The sequence below is a fragment of the Malus domestica genome, chromosome 16, assembly GCF_042453785.1.
Source record: "Malus domestica chromosome 16, GDT2T_hap1".
Classification (NCBI taxonomy): Eukaryota; Viridiplantae; Streptophyta; class Magnoliopsida; order Rosales; family Rosaceae; genus Malus; species Malus domestica.
Genome location: NC_091676.1, coordinates 33,419,121 through 33,437,775, shown reverse-complemented (window position 1 = coordinate 33,437,775; position 18,655 = coordinate 33,419,121). Strand labels below are relative to the sequence as shown.

The following is an 18,655-nucleotide window of genomic DNA, read 5'->3' as shown; positions in this document are numbered from 1 at the left end:
GATGGGAATGTTGGTTATAATCAAATAAAAATGGATAAATAAGATATTTATAAAACAACCTTTAGGTGCCCAGGACATATAGGAGCATATGAATGTGTAGTCATGTCATTCGAGCTAAAAAATGCTTGTGCAACCTATCAAAGGGCGATGAATGCTATTTTCATGATTTAATAGGTCATAGCATGAAGGTGTACATTGATGACATTGTGGTTAAGTCTAAAACTGAAGAGCAACACTTAGAAAACCTCAGACAAATCTTAGCCAGGATGAGGACCCATAAGTTGAAAATGAATCCTAAGAAATGTGCTTTTGGAGTAAGATCGGGCAACTTTTTAGGATTCCTCGTTCATCAAAGAGGTATAGAGATAGACAAAAATAAGGCTTGGGCAATAATGGAGCCACCATCCCCTACCAATAAAGTGCAGTTGCAATGGCTACTAGGCAAGATCAACTTCTTAAAGAGATTCATTGCTAACTGAACGGGTAAGATTCAGCCATACTAAGATTGAAAAACCAAGAAAAGTTCGTGTGGGGCCTACAACACCAAAAATCCTTTGACAAAGTAAAGGCTACTTGGCCTCTCCAATAGTGCTCATGCCACCTCAGAGAGGGAAACCTTTAAAGGTTTATATTTCTGCCTCTGAAAAGTCAATGGGAAGCCTATTAGCTTAAAACAATGAACGAGGAAAGAGCAAGCAATATCCTACCTCAGTAGAATCCTTACTAAGGTAGAAACAAGATATACCCTAGTAGAGAAGATATGTTTAGCCTTGTACTTCACTGCTTGCAAGCTAAGGCATTACATGTTGCCTTGCCACATCCATATCATTGCTCGAACTGATGTGATCAAGTACATGTTATCCAAACCAATGTTAACTGGGAGAATTGGGAATGGATCCTTGCACTTTCAGAGTTTAATTTCCAATATGTGCCTCAAATGGCAGTAAAGGGGCAAGCAGTTTTGGACTTCCTGGCCGAACATCAAGGGCCCGAGGAAGAGCTTATCAACATCCTAGGAACTTTAGAAGCAGCTAATCTTTGGATCTCGCCAAGTAAAGATCATTCAGGCAATGAGGAATGGATTCAGCAAGAGGTAAAAAGAATAACCAACCTCTGGATCACTCCTTGGAGGTTGTATTTTGATGGATCTTGTACTCAACATGATGTTGGGGCTATAATTGTCATCATTGATCACAAGGGTGTTCAACATTGTTATTCATTCCTGCTGGATTATCGGGATACTACCAACAATTGAGCAGAGTATGAAACACTGATAATTGTCTTGGAAATCTTAATAGAACTGGGGGCAACTAAAGTCGAGGTTTTTGGTGATTCAGAGTTAATGATCAATCAACTAAATGGAAATTACAAGTGCAGACACATCACCATGGCTGGTTATTATTTGGCAGCTACTTAATTGTTAAGTTACTGAGGTACTGAGATTTCAATTAATCATGTTCCCATAAAATCAAATTCAATTGTCAATGAGATGGCACAAATGGCTTCTAGAGCACTAATCCAAGAAAGAAGGTTCAAAATGGATGTAAAGGTACAACAAAGAAACCTCACTTTTATCTTTGAAAGAGGGTTCAACCTAGATATAATGAATAAAGAACCTGAGATAGAAGACTGGAGAACATCCATCATCCAGTACTTGAATGATCCTTCTTTCCCCATAAGTAAGACGATTAGGCAGCAAGCAACTAAGTTTGTCATGTGGGACAAAACTTTGCTAAGAAAGACTCCAGATGGACTTCTATTGAAATGCTTGGGCCTAGAAAAGTCAATGAGAGTAATGGCTGAAGTACATGAAGGCATTTGTGAAGCACATCAAGTTGGAACCAAGATGAGGTGGTTGCTAAAATGATAAGGCTACTTCTAGCTCAACATGGAAAAAAGATTGTAAGGCTTATGCCTGAGGTTGTGAAGAATGCCAAAGACATAGACCTATCCAATATGTGCCCTCAGTACCCTTGAATCCAATAGTGAAGCCTTAGTCTTTTAGAAGGTGGGCAATGGATTTCATTAGGTGGATTTACCCAACTTCTAGCAAGGGGCACACCTTCATAATTGTGGCAACAGACTATTTCGCCAAATAGGTGGAAGCTTCAACTGTAAAGACCATCACTTTAATTGCTGCTAAAAAGTTCATTAAAACCAAGATCTTACACAGATATGGGGTGCCCGAGACAATTGTTATAGACCGCGGGCCATCTTTTATCTCAAAAGAAATGTAGGAATTTGCAAAAATGTTCAAGATAAAGATGATCCAGTCAAGTCCTTATTATCCCTAATCAAATGGTCAGGCAAAAGCCAGTAATAAGATCTTGGTAAATATTATTAAGAGAATGGTGGTAGATAGTCCAGAAAATGGCATGAGAAGTTAGGAGAGACTCTTTGGGCCTACAAAACCTCTAAGAGGGTAGGAACTGGAACTACTCCTTATGTTTTAACCTTCGGGTAAGATGTTGTGCTTCCTATGGAAATCAATGTTAGTTCTATTAGGCTCCAAAACTAGTCTGGACTACACAGTGAGGAATACATTCAAGCTATGTGTAAAGGGGTTGAAGATTTGGATGTAGCCCAAATTGAGGCCTTGAACAAGATTCAAGAATAGAGGAGAGCTATTGCCCGAGATTATAATAAGAAGTAAAGTTCAAAACTTTCAAGGATGGAGAGTTAGTGTGGAAGGCAATTCTGCCCTTGGGAGCTCAAGTTAGAGGTTTTAAGAAATGGAGCCCTACTTAGAAGGGTCATTTCATTATCAACTAAGTGTTAGATAAAGGAGGATATTACTTGGCAAATTTAGAAGGAAATTTGCAAAGGCATCCATTCAATGCTAAGTTTTTTAAAAGATATCACCTAACTATGTGGGATGTTAGAGACTACTATATTGAAGAGGTTTAAACCTTTTAAGGAAAGCTGAAGTGAGTTCATGCATTTACTGCAATTAAGCTTCAAAGAACAAAAAGACAAGTTGATATGAAGATGGAAGTCATTTCATTTCATCAACAATGTAAATTACAAAATTTTAGCTTAACAACTTACATCTCTTGCCAGAGAAACTATTTTAGAATGATATGTTTGCATGATTGTAAAAATCTTGCCAGGTTCTTCTAAGTGCATGTTGTTGTTGGCTAGTTGGGCTTCAGAGTCTTCAACTTCCTGGTTCACCTTCGTCACTTCTTTTATTTTCTTGTAAAGTTAACTTGCTAAGGTCATCTTCTCAGCTTTCAAAGTAGAAAGTTGCTCTTCCAACTTTTGAATTTCGGACTCTACCATCATGATCCTATTTTCCATGGCTAATCCCTCATCTACCAGTCGTTGAAGTGTGGCCAAAGTCCGAGTGTGTTTTTCTTTATAACACTTCACTCTGTTGGATGCCCAAGCTCCCTTCTGCCTTTACACTCGAGGGCAATATGTCTTATTTCTCAAGAAAGTGGCTAGTCTCGAGTCATTGGTGTGAATGATACCAAGACAAGTATGTAGGTGTTTAATAGAGCGTGAGTCCACTGACGCAATTAACGATGAGCTCTCATACTCATGTCACATAAGAACTCATGATTAGGATAATGAAAAGTAGTCATTTAACCTGAGACATCATAGTTTTCTTGTGTTTAGGTCCTTAGTCTTTGTATGAATGAGATTTAGGAAGTCATTCCAAATAACATTCAAGGTAATCATACAAACAAGAGAATCGCATTGGATAGTAGACATGAATAAATTATCAACCAAACAATGGGATAAAGGAGTATTGAATTAGAGAAAGACCATATTTAGTAGACATGAACCAAACAATGTGATAAAGGAGTATTGAATTAAAGAAATACCATATTGCATTGTAATCTCAAACTAAATAGGTTCTCCAACCTCTTCTGATTAGCTTGGGTAGCCATGATTGAAGGATCCAACAAAGATGAGTATGGATAATTAGATAGTTTAATTCCTTATGGTTATGATTAGTTTTTAATATGTTAATTAATCAGACAAATTAGATATCAGGTTAGTAGCCAGCCATAGAAAGGAAAGGGTAATGATTAGTCTTATTACAACTTATGCCACTCACTTGTAAGGGGCTATATAAGTGACTTTATGTTGGAAATATGCCCTAAAATATAGGAGGCTGGCCACACCATGGGAGTTTTAGCTACCAATCTTTGCTCCCATGGTCACTCATTTCCTTCCTCAACCATCCTTGGTATCGGAACTTATAGGCCTTCTCCTTTGGGGGCTTTTGGAGAATTCACTCCTCCACCCAAATTCAAGAACACATGGAGCCAAGAAGCAAGTTTCCTCCATCCATATCCATGGAGCCAAGGAGCAAGAAGGCAAAGGAAAGGAGGCCCTCACATGGATGAATTTCTTTTGCTAAGCAAAGAGGTGCTTCAAAGGTATAAAAGTTTCTCAACTCTATTTATGTTTAGAGTTGACTCCTGGTTCACCACCACTACTAGGCTTTGAATTTCATAATTTAAGTTTTATTTTAAGGTGCATACAAGCATGCTTTCACCATTTAATTGTTAAATGCATGCATTATGTTGCTTAATGAACTTAGTTTCTCAAATAATTTCCTTCACTTTATAACCTCACACTTCATCAGGGTTTCAAAGAGGTAAAGAGAGAAAACACAAAGCTCTCTCTACCCTCTAAGAGGCCTGCCACCATGGGAGGAAATAGCTAGTAATCTCTTCCTCCCATGTCACACATCTTCTTCCCTCAACCATCCTAGGTGCCGTAACCTAGAGACCCTCTTCTTTGGGGCTTTTAGAGAACCCATTCCTCCATCCAAATCCAAGAAGACATGGAGCCAAGAAGCAAATTTCATCCTTCCATATCCCGGCCTGGTGCCAAGGAGCAAGGAGGCAAAGGAAAGAAGAACATCTCATGTGTGAATACCTTTGCTAATCAAAGAGGTGCTTCAAAGGTATAAAGTTTCTCAACTCTCTTTGTGTTTAGAGTTGAGTTTTGGTTAACCACCACCACTAGGCTTTGTATTTTATAGTTTAAGTTTTGTTTTAGAGTGCATACAAGCATGTTTCCCCCATTTAATTGTTAATGCATGCATTATGTTGATCAAAAAACTTAGTTTATCAAATATTTTCCTTCAAGTTAGATGTCAAAAATGATTTTTTTCATGGGTTTCTTAAAGAAGATATTTATATGTTTTAGCCTCCAGGTTTTGTGGGTCCTACTTGCCCTAATTTTGTTTGCTGCATTCTCATGTATTTTCTTAAGTAGGCTCCCCAGACATGGTTCCTCGGGCATAGTTTCTCAAAGTGACACAAAGTGGCATAGCCAATTTTAAAGTTGTGACTTGAAATTAGATGGTATGATGATAAGATCAATTATGATGGACTTTATGATTTTGTTGAACTATCTCAATTATACCATATAAGGTTTAAAATGGTCTCGAATGTTGAAGACCTGTAAAAGTTTTTCTATATTATAAAAAACTACTTTCATGAACCTTATAAAGTATACGTCACAATCAAATGTACACATACTTTGTGATATCCACAACTTACTCATGACTATAGGAATCGCTTAGGAATATCAAACGACCCCAGGACCAGAACTCTGGCAACTGTTGAGTATTTCTTTCAAGAAAGGAACATTAGAGTAGAAACATCGAGAAGCGTTCATTCACTCAACATATAAACTGAAGTGATAATAACCCATTAAACAAATGGAACTTCACATTAAATGAAACACCAGTCTTATGAATTTATTGTATGTATGGTACAACAATGGTCTTGAGATTGAAGTGGCAATATGCAGAAATATACATATCACATGTATAAAGTACACATGTATAAATATATAAATGTATAAACTGACATTTTAGAAACTGTTTCAGATAGTGTTACAAATAAGACGAGATTCTTTCTGAATTAGTGATTGAATCCAAACTATAAGGTCGTTAGTAGTAATTCACTACGATGTAATGCGGCCATAGGTCAACCATGGAATCAAGGTCTCATTGAAGTATTCAAACACAAAATAGAGACAACATTATACGTTCAGAAACATGTATCAGTCAAACTCTTTAAGATAAAAGGGTCCATACATAACTGAATAACCTACAAGCTTAAGTTCACTCAATTTGCATCTATTAGGTGCACAAACAGATTGACTTCGGTGCAAGTGTGAGATTGTTGGAAGTATGCCTTGAAATTCAATCTTGAGATGAAATCTTTCATAATAATACAAAATGTTAGTCAAATTCAATCTAACCATATGATGAAAATCACTAGTTAAGACTGTTGACCCCACCATGAAGAGGAGGTGTTGATTGCCAATACCTAAACTCTAATTTGCAAACATGATAAAACCCAAGCCAATACCTAGCTACAACCTTGACTGTGTGGTAATGGTGGGTACTGAGGAGAGGAATTGCACAGCAAGAAGAAGGAAATTCTAATTGTTTTTCATATAAGCTTTTTAAATCCATTAGCTGAGGCTTTTAAACCATAAACCAGCCATTACATTCGCGTGAGTGCCATCTGGCATAACATACAACTCAATTAAAACTAAGACCCACAATTAACAAGACTACTACTATCTAATCCTTACTCCATTACAATCTGACCCCATTATTTAACTACTACTTCCTTGTGATCCAAGGATTCACTAATAGGCCAAATGCAAGATCATAACATTTACTCCCTCATTCGAGAAAACCTTGTCCACAAGGTTAAAGAGAGAAAGCAGGGAATCGAGCTTGGAAGTCTTCATAACATTTACTGCCGGAGTTCAATTGCAGCAGGTATGGAATGATAGGCTTCAACAAGCTTGGTGCGCCAAGGAGAAGAAGGGCTTAACATTATCCTTGCCTTGTACGTAAAAACCCATTCTGGAAAGAGTAATTAGAAGATGTAGGGGTGGTGGCATTAGTCTCCTGTGCTTGGAAATACTCTTTAGCTTTACTCTGAATCCAAGAATCCTATTCATTATATTGTCGAAGTTCATCAAACCAACCAAAATGAGGATATGATATTGCTGCACATTCATGAAGTAGAGGAGAACCGTGTACGCGAGATAGAGCATCATCTACATGGTTGTCACTGCCACTACGAAACTGGATCTCATAATCATAGCCAATAAGCTTAGAAACCCATTTTTGTTGGAAATGAGTATTAGCTTTCTGACTCAAGAAGTATTTGAGGCAGCAATGATCAGTTTTAATGGTGAAGTGTCTGCCTTGTAAGTAAGAGTGCCATTTCTTCACAGCATAAACTATGGCAATAAGCACTCGTTCATAGGTTGAGAGAGATCGATTTTTTGGACCAAGTGCTTGACTGGTAAAGGCAATAGGTCTTCCCCCTTGTTGCAACACAGCTCCAATGCCATTACCTGAGGCATCACACTCCAGTTCAAAGGGTTTGGAGAAGTCAGGTAACGCTAAAACTGGTGGGGATGTCATAATTTTTTTAATCTGATTGAAAGTTGATGTAGCTTCTTGAGTCCAATGGAAATTGTCCTTTTTGGTCAATTGATACAAGGGCTGGCAAATCTAACCATATCCAGCGATGAACTTACAATAATATCCCATGAGACCCAAGAAACCCCTCAATTCTTTAAGAGTCTTAGGAAGCGGCCAATCGCGAATGGCTTGTAATTTGGAAGGATCTGCAGTTACCCCTTCCCGAGACACGATATGGCCTAAGTACTCTACACACTGTTGACCAAAAGAACACTTGGATTTCTTAAGGAACAAGCTATGTTGCTGTAAGATTTGGAAAATAGCTAACAAGTAAGACATGTGATCCTCCCAAGAGGGACTGTATATGAGGATATCATAAAAAAAAATACGAGCACACACTTCTGTAAGAAAGGTCGGAAAATGTCATTCATGAGTTGTTAAAATGTTGCTGGGGCATTAGTAAGCCCAAAAGGCATTACTAAGAACTCGTAATGGCCTGCATGAGTTTTGAATGCTGTTTTTTCAACATCTTCAGGTTGCATCAATATTTGGTGATAACCGGAGTGAAAATCTAACTTGGAAAAATAGGTGGCACCACAAAGTTCATCCAAGAGATCATCAATTCGAGGAATTGGATATTTGTTTTTGATTATGAGAGCATTAAGTTCCCTATAATCAATACACATACGCCAGGTGCCCTCTTTCTTCCAGACAAGAAGTACGAGGAAGGAAAACAGACTATGACTGTGTCGGATAAAACCGGCATCTAATAAGTCATTGACAGCTCGTTCAATCTCATTCTTCTCAAGAGGCCCATAGTGATAGAGCCGTATATTAGGGGGTTTGGCACGGGCTAGCAATGGAATGTGGTGATCATGTGAGCGGGAGGGTGGAAGTTGAGATGGCAACACAAAGAGGGACTCAAAGTCGGCCAATAACGCGTGCAATTGTGTAGAGTGAGCTGGGGACAACTCAAAGTCACTAACAAGCACCGGTTGTGTCTCCATAGAATACAACAAAATGCCCGAGTTGGAATTAGCAACTTCCTTCTCAAGATGCTGTAAGGAGACTTCTTGTATAATAGAAGGTGGAGCTGCAGAAGGAAACAATTTGTAGTGCTGATTGTTCTTCGTGAATTCCAGAGTCAAGTGATGGAAATCCCATAATACAAGGCTAATGGAAGAGAGCCACTGAACCCCCAGGACTAAGTCACAACCCCTGAGAGGTAATGAATACAAATCAACACTGCAAGCATAACCCCTTAAGGACAGTGCATCGGACCTCCAACAACCTAAACTTTTGACTTTACCACCATCGGCAATCATGACCTCAAAGGACTTAGTAGGATGAACTGGTTGGCCCCATTGTTTTAACAATCGAGTGTCGACAAAGTTGTGTGTGCTGCCAGAGTCTAACAAAATCCTCATAGAATGATCGTGGAGAATGCCCTACACTTTCATAGTTTGAGCTTTCGGGGTGGCGGTTGTCCCATAGAACGCACACTCACTGAGTTCCATGTGATGAACTTCAGGAAGTGAGTCTGGGGTGAACTCATTAAGCTCCGCTTGGTCAGCAACATCAAGCATAAGCAATTGCTTCAATCCACATTTATGATATGGAACCCATTTGTCAGTGGAAAACCAACATTCACCCTTGTCCCGTTTTAATTGAATGTCAGCTGGAGAAAGCTTTTTAACAGGGTAATTGCTGTGGTAGTGTTTGGTTGGTGTTTAAGGACTGTGGGGGATGATTTAGTGATACCGCCTTTAAGCTCCTGAAACTTAGTTTCTAATTAACTGCTATGGCAATAGCATCATGAACAGAATGAGGCTTCAACAATTTCACAACATACTTTAATTCCCGTTTCAGGCCACCAAGAAAACAACTCTTTAACAAGAGAGGACCAACATCACAAGTACGATTAGCAAGTTTCCGAAATTTAGCAATATAATCACGCAGGGTACCTGTTTGGCAAAGTTTGAAGAGTGCCTCAGTACTATCTTCAAACTCGGAAGGACCAAACTCCTTACACAGTGCCTGAGTGAAATCCTCCCAACAAGGAGTAGTAGTGGAACAATCCATCCATCTATACCATTGAAGTATCTCCCTCTCGAGATGGAATGAAGCTGTGACCACGCGCTGAGAATCGGGAATGCCATAATAAACAAAAAATTGTTCAGCCTTATAGATCCAGGCTAACAAATCGACACCATCTCCAAAGCGAGGAAAGTCGATGCGCGGAGACCACGATGGCTTAACAGTAGCACGGCCAGGGGTGACTGGACTGTGCGGTGCTTGGATGCGGTCCATGTCTCGAGGTGGAGGAAGATCCGTGAAGGGAGGAGAAGAAGAAACCTCGCCGCCACCGCGAGCAGCTTGCTCACGATGAAATTGCTCGAAATATATAGGCAATCGCATTTCAAAAGCATGATCAATGGCGTCAGCTAACTGAGTGGGAAGGTTAGATAAGGTGTTTTCAATAGCAGCAACACGAGATTCCATGGCAGAGATGCGGGTTGTGGTGGTGGGACGGGGCATATACAGAAGGGATACCATAATCGGAAGGTGATGCCAATGATAAAACCCAAGCCAATACCTAGCTACAACCTTGACTGTGTGGTAATGGTGGGTACTAAGGAGAGGAATTGCACAGCAAGAAGAAGGAAATTCTAATTGTTTTTCATATATGCTTTTTAAATCCACTAGTTGAGGCTTTTAAACCACACACCAGCCATTACATTCGCGTGAGTGCCATCTGGCATAACAGATAACTCAATTAAAACTAAAACCCACAATTAACAAGACTACTACAATCTAATCCTTACTCCATTACAATATGACCCCATTATTTAACTACTACTTCCTAGTGATCCAAGGATCCACTAATAGGCCAAATGCAAGATCATAAGAAAACAGTTATTCCTTAATTTAAAATTTTTAATTTTGTGCGGGCGCGAGGGCGATGCGTAGTTCTACAAGGTCATTGATGTACACACAACTAAAGAAATTTCAGCAAGAAACTCCTCCCCTGTTCTCTCACTCACCTCTCAGCTCTGTCTCTCTCACTCCTGAGGAACATGCTGTTGGATTCTGTTTGCTGTCTGAAATTTTTAATTTTTTTATTCGAGTTTGCTGGATTATCTTCGATTCAAATGGGGCGGGTTTTTCAGTTTGTATTTTTTTTATTAATTTGGATTTCTGGTTCTTTTTTTTTTTTTTTGTCTGATTCTGGGTTTTCATTTTTTGTTGGTACAGTTTCTGCGCAATGAAAGATTTCTGCATTCTTTTGATTTCTGGACCTGCATCAAGCTTCTGCCTTTCTATTGTGATGAAATACTGATGGAAATTAGTCTCTTGCCAAGGCTCACAAGGCAATGAAGTGCCCCTGCAAAGCCGACTTAGCAAGTGGACTTCAGTTTTCAGAGGCTTTTCTCTGTTATCTCTATGGAATGGTTTTCAATTCTGCAAAACTACAACTGGATGCACACAGTATGATCCCTACTCCCTTTTCATTTTTTTATTTTTTTTTATACAAACTATTTCACCAAATTGTTATTTAAAAAAAAAAGAAAAAAAAAAGAGCAAAAGAAAACGATGTGCTGTATCATCGTCATCATAAACTTCAATCATCTATCCAGCATTAGTTATGGAGACCTGGTCAGAAAAATACCAAACCAACTCCCAGGTGCCATTTATGTATTATTTTCATGCTATTAATCTTCTGGCAGTTGGTAGTATATTCAAATCAAATTCAACCCAAAAACAAAAGCCATCACTTCTTTTTAAATTTCAAAGCTATCACTGTCTCCATTTATCTATGCTTCTGTGAGTTTCTGGCAATTGGGTTTTCTTTATTTCGTCTCCAAGCTGTCTGCCGTATGAGTTTTCACTTTAGATTCTCAAATGTTTTGTTTTGAAGTGGTTGGAGTTTATTGGTTTTAGTGTTAAATTGCTTGAGGACTTGAGGATTCAGTGCAGTTGTTAGGCACACTATTTCAGTATATTGGGTTGCTTTCTAATTCAATTTGCAATCTTTTTTGTGCTTTGTGCTTGATATCAGAGGGATTATTCCAGTTCTGCATAAAATTCTACCATTGTGTTGTAAAGGGTAAGTTGGAATTGTAGTGTTTTTTGCGGTCTTGGGATGTATCAATCATGTATCTTTGTTTAACTCAGTTGGTGTTAGTTGTGATAGCTTGACTAGGCTTATACAATATTACTTATCTACTCTATTAGATAGTGCTTTGCATTCATTTCCTTACAATTGATAGCATGTTCTTTGATTTACAATTGATTGCGTGTTCTTTCATTTCCCAGATGCCACATCTTGCAACGACTTCTGCTGCAGTTAATGCACTTGTAACTGTTCGCTCCCTAAATCCGCCATGGTGCCTTGCGGGCAAGCCGGGGATTTACTTCACATACGAGATTGGCGGGTGCGGGCGTGCCACTATTAGATGCCGCTAGTAGACGGGATTTGAATGATTGAGGTTGCGCCTTTTGACTTCAAATCAAGAGATTGTGCCATTTGAGTGGGAGTTGCTCAAATTAAGGTTCTTTGTTTGCTTAAAAATAAGGACTTTACTTATATGGAGAAATATAACAATATGTAAATGACAAGGTTGCTTGGAAATATAAATGACAGAGGAAAGTGACTAAAATTGCAGATTGCTTGTAATTTATATGGCTGGAAATGAGTACATAAAAGCTACAAATCAGATCGATACTACAAGTGAGTAGCAGAGCTAATAAACAAGAAAAGCAAAGGATGCTTGGCTAAAAATAAATGTCTACAAGGAAGCTGATGAGCTAATTTGAGTAGAGTTTTGATTGGTTGTTTTGAGTGTCTGATTGAGTGTATCTGCTCCTTTTTATAGAGGTCTGGAGGAAACCCTCATGCTGAGGTTTTGTACTTGCCCGAAAGAAGCTTGGGCAGCTTGCATTTCCTTACTTGGATAGCTTGCATTTCACTTGCCAACTTGCATGGAAAGTAATATTAAAAGGGGAACTTGCATTTCCACCACATGCTTTCATCACATGTTTTCCCACTTGTAATAAACTAACATTAAAAAGAAGCAAGTTGGCTTCTTTCACATGTTCCTTGCCCGAAAGCTTGCTGATGCCTTTCCATCTACTTGCAATACATGCATGTTCCTTGATTAAACAAAGGCTAGACAAACCTCCACAACCCAAACAAATAGGAGAAACAATATTATAGTGTAAAACCTATCCTACTTGCATCTAAATATCTTTCCAAGTTAGCTTTCTTGCATATTAATCCTCCAAATGCCATATTTTACCCAAATTGCCCAAATAAGTAAAAATGGGTATATTTTGAGTGCAAACAGTGCCCCCCAAGTTTTACAAATTTGAGCAAAGTTTGTGAAACTTACAACTCCTACGCTGCCAGGATTGATGCCGAAGGAAGAGGCACGTCTACCTCTTCGGTCCTTCTGTCGTTGATAACCTTTGGCAGGAGGAGCAAGGCAATTGGTAGTGCAACTAACATTGGAAAGAATGTTTCTGTCTGGCTTGTATTCCTTCTTGTTGATACCAAAAAACATGGGAGCACCTTTATCCATTACAGAGATGATAAACCAAAAAAATGCCCGAAGTCGGGCAAACTAGAAAAGAGGGATAAGAGATAAGTAAACTTGGGCAACTATTATTTTTTGTCTTTTTCTTTTTGCCTCTTTTCATATGTAATATAATATAATTATAAATATAATATATATATATATATATATATATATCTAGCCCTCTCGGGCAAAAGCACTCAGATTCTTTTTTTCTTCAAATATTATATTATATATATATATATATATTTATATATAATATACAAAGCCCAACCGGCAAAGTAAAGAAAACAAGGAGACATGACAGAGACAAGGAGAAAGAGAAAGGAATGGAAAAAAAGAAAAAGAAACGGAAAGAGTGAGAGAGAGAGAGAAAGAAACAGTTAAAAAAAGAGTAAAGAAAGACCATTTGTCGGCAGAATGGGACAGGAAAGAAAGAGAAAGAAATAAAAAGAGAAAGAAGTGCCCTTTCGGGCAAGAAGGGGACCAAAGAGACAAGAGAAAAAGAAAAAGGAGAGAGAGAAAGAGAGAGATGCACCTTAAAATCACCAAACTCACACCAGACTCTATTTCTCTCTAGTGATTTTGTTGTTGTGTTTCAGTTTTTGGGTTCTTCTTTGAGAATGTATGCAGAGACTGGGCTTTTGTTCCCCTATTTACAGAATTCTCCTCAGGATTTCCAGCAGCTGGATGAGTTCTGCAGAACCCAAAAGTCAACTGCTTCAATAATTGCTTCTCCGAGGCTTCGATGGCACTGCGTTTATGTGGAGGTGACGACCGTTGCTGTTCCATTATTGATTTGTGGAAACCTCAACCACCAGTAGAACCTCAATCTGTTGGCAGAGCCTTGCACCGGGGACAGGAGTTGCCATATTTTTTTTAAAAGCGGAGGACTCTGTTGGTGATCATCTGGGGAGCATGTTGCACTCACTGGGCTTGCGGCTCAAAGAACGGCATGGCTGCTGTGGTCTCAGTTTTTGTAGAGGAAAAGAATCTTTTCACCAAAGCAAAGAAAATGGTGAAACTTCCACCATCGTAGCCATCAAGGATAAACCTCCTCTTTCCACATTCCTAACAGAGCCCAAGCGAGGATGCTCCAATGGCGGAGAAGTCTTTGTGAAGATACGAACTCGGAAGAGCGAACTAAGAGCAGTTGTAGTCGCCATCGCTGAGTTGATTCTTTGGGACGGAGGAAGCTGAGTTCATGTGTGAGCGAGAAATTAGTTGTTTGGAAGAGTCGTTGCAATTTTCACAATTTTCTTCGAGCCTTGCACTCTTTGTAAGCAGGGTGGTAACACATTGTTGAGGTTACAACAGCTATGGCAAGAACACTTTAAACCCGTTTGCCAGATCAAACATGGGGCCCCATGTCTAATTTCTAACATCTAAACAAATTTGCAGCAGAAAAGATGTCCTGCCCATCGGGCAAGATTGTAGCTCTCTCGGGCAACAGCAACATACTTTCATCAAGCATTCGGGCAAACTGGAAAAACAATTTTCTGCACCCACCATCCAACCTCCATGGTTTAATCTGTTTTGAGAACCCAAACCCAAACGAGGCTTTACTCCTCTACTTTTCACCCATTAAAACTGGTAGCTGATAGGTCATTGACAACTAATGGTAGAAAAATGAGAATATCTTGCTGCTGTTGTTGATGGTTTTTCAGCTTTTGGGTTCGGGCTAAATACATCCATTGGATAAGAGAAAAGTGGAAAGAAGGGTAAAAATGGCTACTCACAAACTACCCAACTCTTTATATTTTATGTTTTGTGTGTACATCACATAACCCAAAAAGAAACAAAGAAATAGAGGAATAAAGCCCCCAGCAAGAAAGCAAAGAAAGCAAGAAATAAAACAAGAAAGCAAAATCTTTTTGTAGTTTTTTGGAATTTTTAATTTTTATATCTTTTTCTTCATGACAGCATAATAAATAATAAAAAAAAAACATAAAGCCCTTTCGGGCAAACAAAAAAAAAAAGAAAACGAAAGCCCTTGTCGGGCAAGTTGGAGAATGCCCTTTCGGGCAAACCAAAATCAAAGGAAGAGAAAGCCCAAGTTGGGCAACAGAAATCCCTTTTTGGCAAAGTCAAAGAGGCTACCATTTTTTTATATTTTCTTTGTTGTCTTTTCTTCTAACACAAAATAAAATATATTATAATACTATATATATATATATATATATATATATATATATATATATATATAGAATACAGCCCTTTCGGGCAAAGCATTTTGACTATATAATATAATATAATATTAGATATAAATACAAAGATAATATTATATAGAAAAATACCATGAAGCCCGTTTGGGTAAAGTATAGCTTGAAAAAAGAAAAATAATAAATAATAAAGAAAAGGGGAGAGATAGAGACAGAGCCCTTTCGGGCAAACCACACCAAAAAGAAAGCCTTTGTCAGGCAATAGAAACATAAACTATACCACCCCCTTCGGGCAAAATATGAGAAAAAGGGTGCACATTTTGTTTTTATTTTTTTTTGTTTTTAGCTTTTCTTTTGTTTTGTTTTTTTTTTTTTTTTTGTTTTGTTCTTTTTATTTGAAATCAAAAAGCAAGTAAACAAAAGAAAGGTCTTTTCAGACAGGAAGGCAAAAAGAGAGAAAAGGAAAGAAGAAATAAAGGAGAAATGAGAGAAAGCAAAGAAAAGAAAGAATCAGAAAACCCACTTCGGGCAAAAGAGGAAACAACAACTCGGACTCATTGGTCAAGCCCCTTGACTGCCCAGATATCTCTTAACACTCAAATCTTTTTCTCTTTTTAAAATTGAGTATAGAAAGATCAGATCCACCTTTTAATTTGGTCATGCTATGTAGCTTGGGAACCATAGGAGGTGGCAATTCATGTTTGATCCCGAGCTTTGCCCCCCTGAGATCTCGATGCGGACAACATGCTCGTGTTGGCGGGGAAGAGTGTAGGAGCTATTTTCTTCTTCTTCGGGCTCCACATGAGGTGTGGGCTCGTGCCCCCCGAGCGTTGGTGTTTGGCCTATACTAGCCATCATCTCCATCTTAGCTTGGTCTCCTACAACCATATCCATTTTCATGGATTTTTCATTGGGTGGGGCCATTGTTTGACCTTCATCAACGTGTATGATTTGTTCTTCCTTGGTTGTAGTAGGGTGAGCGTGCTTTGTAGAAGGGATTTGACACATTTGATCTATCAACTTTTTCAACGTTTCTCCAAAAGTTGTATAGCTTTCCTCCACCCTTTTAAAACATTTAGTGACCTCTTCACCATACTCGATGTTTGCCACATGGAGTTTGGACATCTTCTCTAATTTGCCCACATCCTCTTTGTAGAGCTTTTCATCCGGATGATCATGAGTTGGCATCTTATATATTGGCTCTATGTACTCATTGGAAGCCTTTTGATACTCAAAGCCATTTGTTAGCCTATCATAGTATTCATGAATATGATTGTCTTCAAAAGAATAATAACCTTCATCATAGCCATAAGTTGGCCAATCTTCAAGATTATTATTTATTTGATGGCCATTAGTTGGCCGACAATCATGTTCCATGGGACTTGAGTATTCTTCCGCCATGTACCCATAAGTTGGCAACTCATAGGTTGGCTCTATGTGATAGCCATAGCTTGGGCGCTCTTCAACACCGCCATCCTCCGAAAAAGCAGAAAAATCATGAACATAAGGATTGTTCATGATCTATCTTCATATAAGGATCCCACCGGGCGTGCCAAAATATGTTCGCTCACTAAATCCGCCATGGTGCCTTGCGGAGCCAGGGATTTACTTCACATACGAGATTGGCGGGTGCGGGCGTGCCACTACTAGATGCCGCTAGTAGAAGGGATTTGAATGATTGAGGTTGCGCCTTTTGACTTCAAATCAAGAGATTGTGCCATTTGAGTGGGAGTTGCTCAAATTAAGGTTCTTTGTTTGCCTTAAAAATAAGGACTTTACTTATATGGAGAAATATAACAATATGTAAATGACAAGGTTGCTTGGAAATATAAATGACAGAGGAAAGTGACTAAAATTGCAGATTGCTTGTAATTTATATGGCTGGAAATGAGTACATAAAAGCTACAAATCAGATCGATACTACAAGTGAGTAGCAGAGCTAATAAACAAGAAAAGCAAAGGATGCTTGGCTAAAAATAAATGTCTACAAGGAAGCTGATGAGCTAATTTGAGTAGAGTTTTGATTGGTTGTTTTGAGTGTCTGATTGAGTGTATCTGCTCCTTTTTATAGAGGTCTGGAGGAAACCCTCCTGCTGAGGTTTTGTACTTGCCCGAACGAAGCTTGGGCAGCTTGCATTTCACTTGCCAACTTGCATGGAGAGTAATATTAAAAGGGGAACTTGCATTTCCACCACATGCTTTCATCACATGTTTTCCCACTTGTAATAAACTAACATTAAAATGAAGCAAGTTGGCTTCTTTCACATGTTCCTTGCCCGAAAGCTTGCTGATGCCTTTCCATCTACTTGCAATACATGCATGTTCCTTGATTAAACAAAGGCTAGACAAACCTCCACCACCCAAACAAATAGGAGAAACAATATTATAGTGTAAAACCTATCCTACTTGCATCTAAATATCTTTCCAAGTTAGCTTTCTTGCATATTAATCCTCCAAATGCCATATTTTACCCAAATTGCCCAAATAAGTAAAAATGGGTATATTTTGAGTGCAAACAGTAACCCTCGGTGGTGATGAGGCGTTTTCATCAATTAATAGGTGGTCTGTTTCAGCTGAAAGCTCAGATGAGAGTAGCGATGATTCAAAAGATGATGATGTGAGTTTTTGGTTTTCCAAACCTGGTGCCATAATTATTTTTTGCCATGGGGGTTATTGTATGGGACATTCACCTGAAGATTGAGTCACTCATATCTGTATATTTGGGATACATTGTGTTGTGTATTTATTCTCAACTTTTGTGTTCACAGGAAACCCCTGCAAAGGTTACTGCCCAAAAAGCTTGCTCAACTGCAAAGAAAGGCCCATCAGTCGCTGTTAAGAAGGCAGACACTAGTAGCTCTGGATCTGAAGAGAGCTCTGAATCTCAAGATGAGGTGTGTGCTCATGCTTAAATATTTGTATCATCTGAAGGAATTGCACTATTGGATGAACCATTTTAATTTGGGATTTTAGTAATTAGTTTTAATCCTAATCTTTCCGAGCATGTTTAAGAAGTTGTGAAAAAAAGTAGAAAGGATGTTATGTTTTAAGCTCCTTTGATAATTGTTCAGAGGAGAATTCTGGTTATAGTTCAGAGGAAGTGAAGGTTTATGTTTATTTATTTTTTAATTCCAATTGGAATGTGTTGCAATAATATCATAGTCTTTGTGAGATCAAATGAATTACACTTGCTATTAATACAAAATAGGATTCAGATCAAAATATCAATCCTATCAAAATAGAAATATATCAAAAAGAAATATATTGTGGTAACAGAATTATGATCTTATGGGAAATATATAAGTGCAATTGCGTACTTTTTAATATGGAGAAAAATTGAATTTGTATTTTAGAATTAACTAGAAAATATGCATGCGCGTTGCTGTGGGACTTGAATGCAGCAGCCTTAACTGCATGAATAAGACACATTTAACCCGAATAAATTAAACATAATTATGAATGAACAGAGGGATAGGAGTGAAAAGGATCGGTAA

General features: G+C 38.4%; 2 long non-coding RNA genes across 3 annotated transcripts; both read left to right on the top strand.

Moving 5' to 3' along the window:
* The first annotated feature begins 10,247 nt into the window (after positions 1–10,247).
* LOC103439148 (uncharacterized) lies at positions 10,248–12,516 on the top strand. 2 transcript variants are annotated; one of them, XR_011577390.1, is made up of 3 exons: positions 10,248–10,912; positions 11,741–11,976; positions 12,091–12,516. It is a non-coding gene; the product is annotated as an uncharacterized lncRNA (long non-coding RNA). The 2 variants fall into 2 exon arrangements; XR_003770306.2 differs by lacking the exon at positions 12,091–12,516 and adding an exon at positions 11,484–11,531 and having other exon boundaries at positions 10,338–10,912; positions 11,741–12,084.
* Positions 12,517–17,679: 5,163 nt separating this feature from the next.
* Positions 17,680–18,339, top strand: LOC139192876 (uncharacterized). Its single transcript, XR_011577389.1, has 2 exons — positions 17,680–17,778; positions 17,930–18,339. It is a non-coding gene; the product is annotated as an uncharacterized lncRNA (long non-coding RNA).
* Positions 18,340–18,655: the final 316 nt, after the last annotated feature.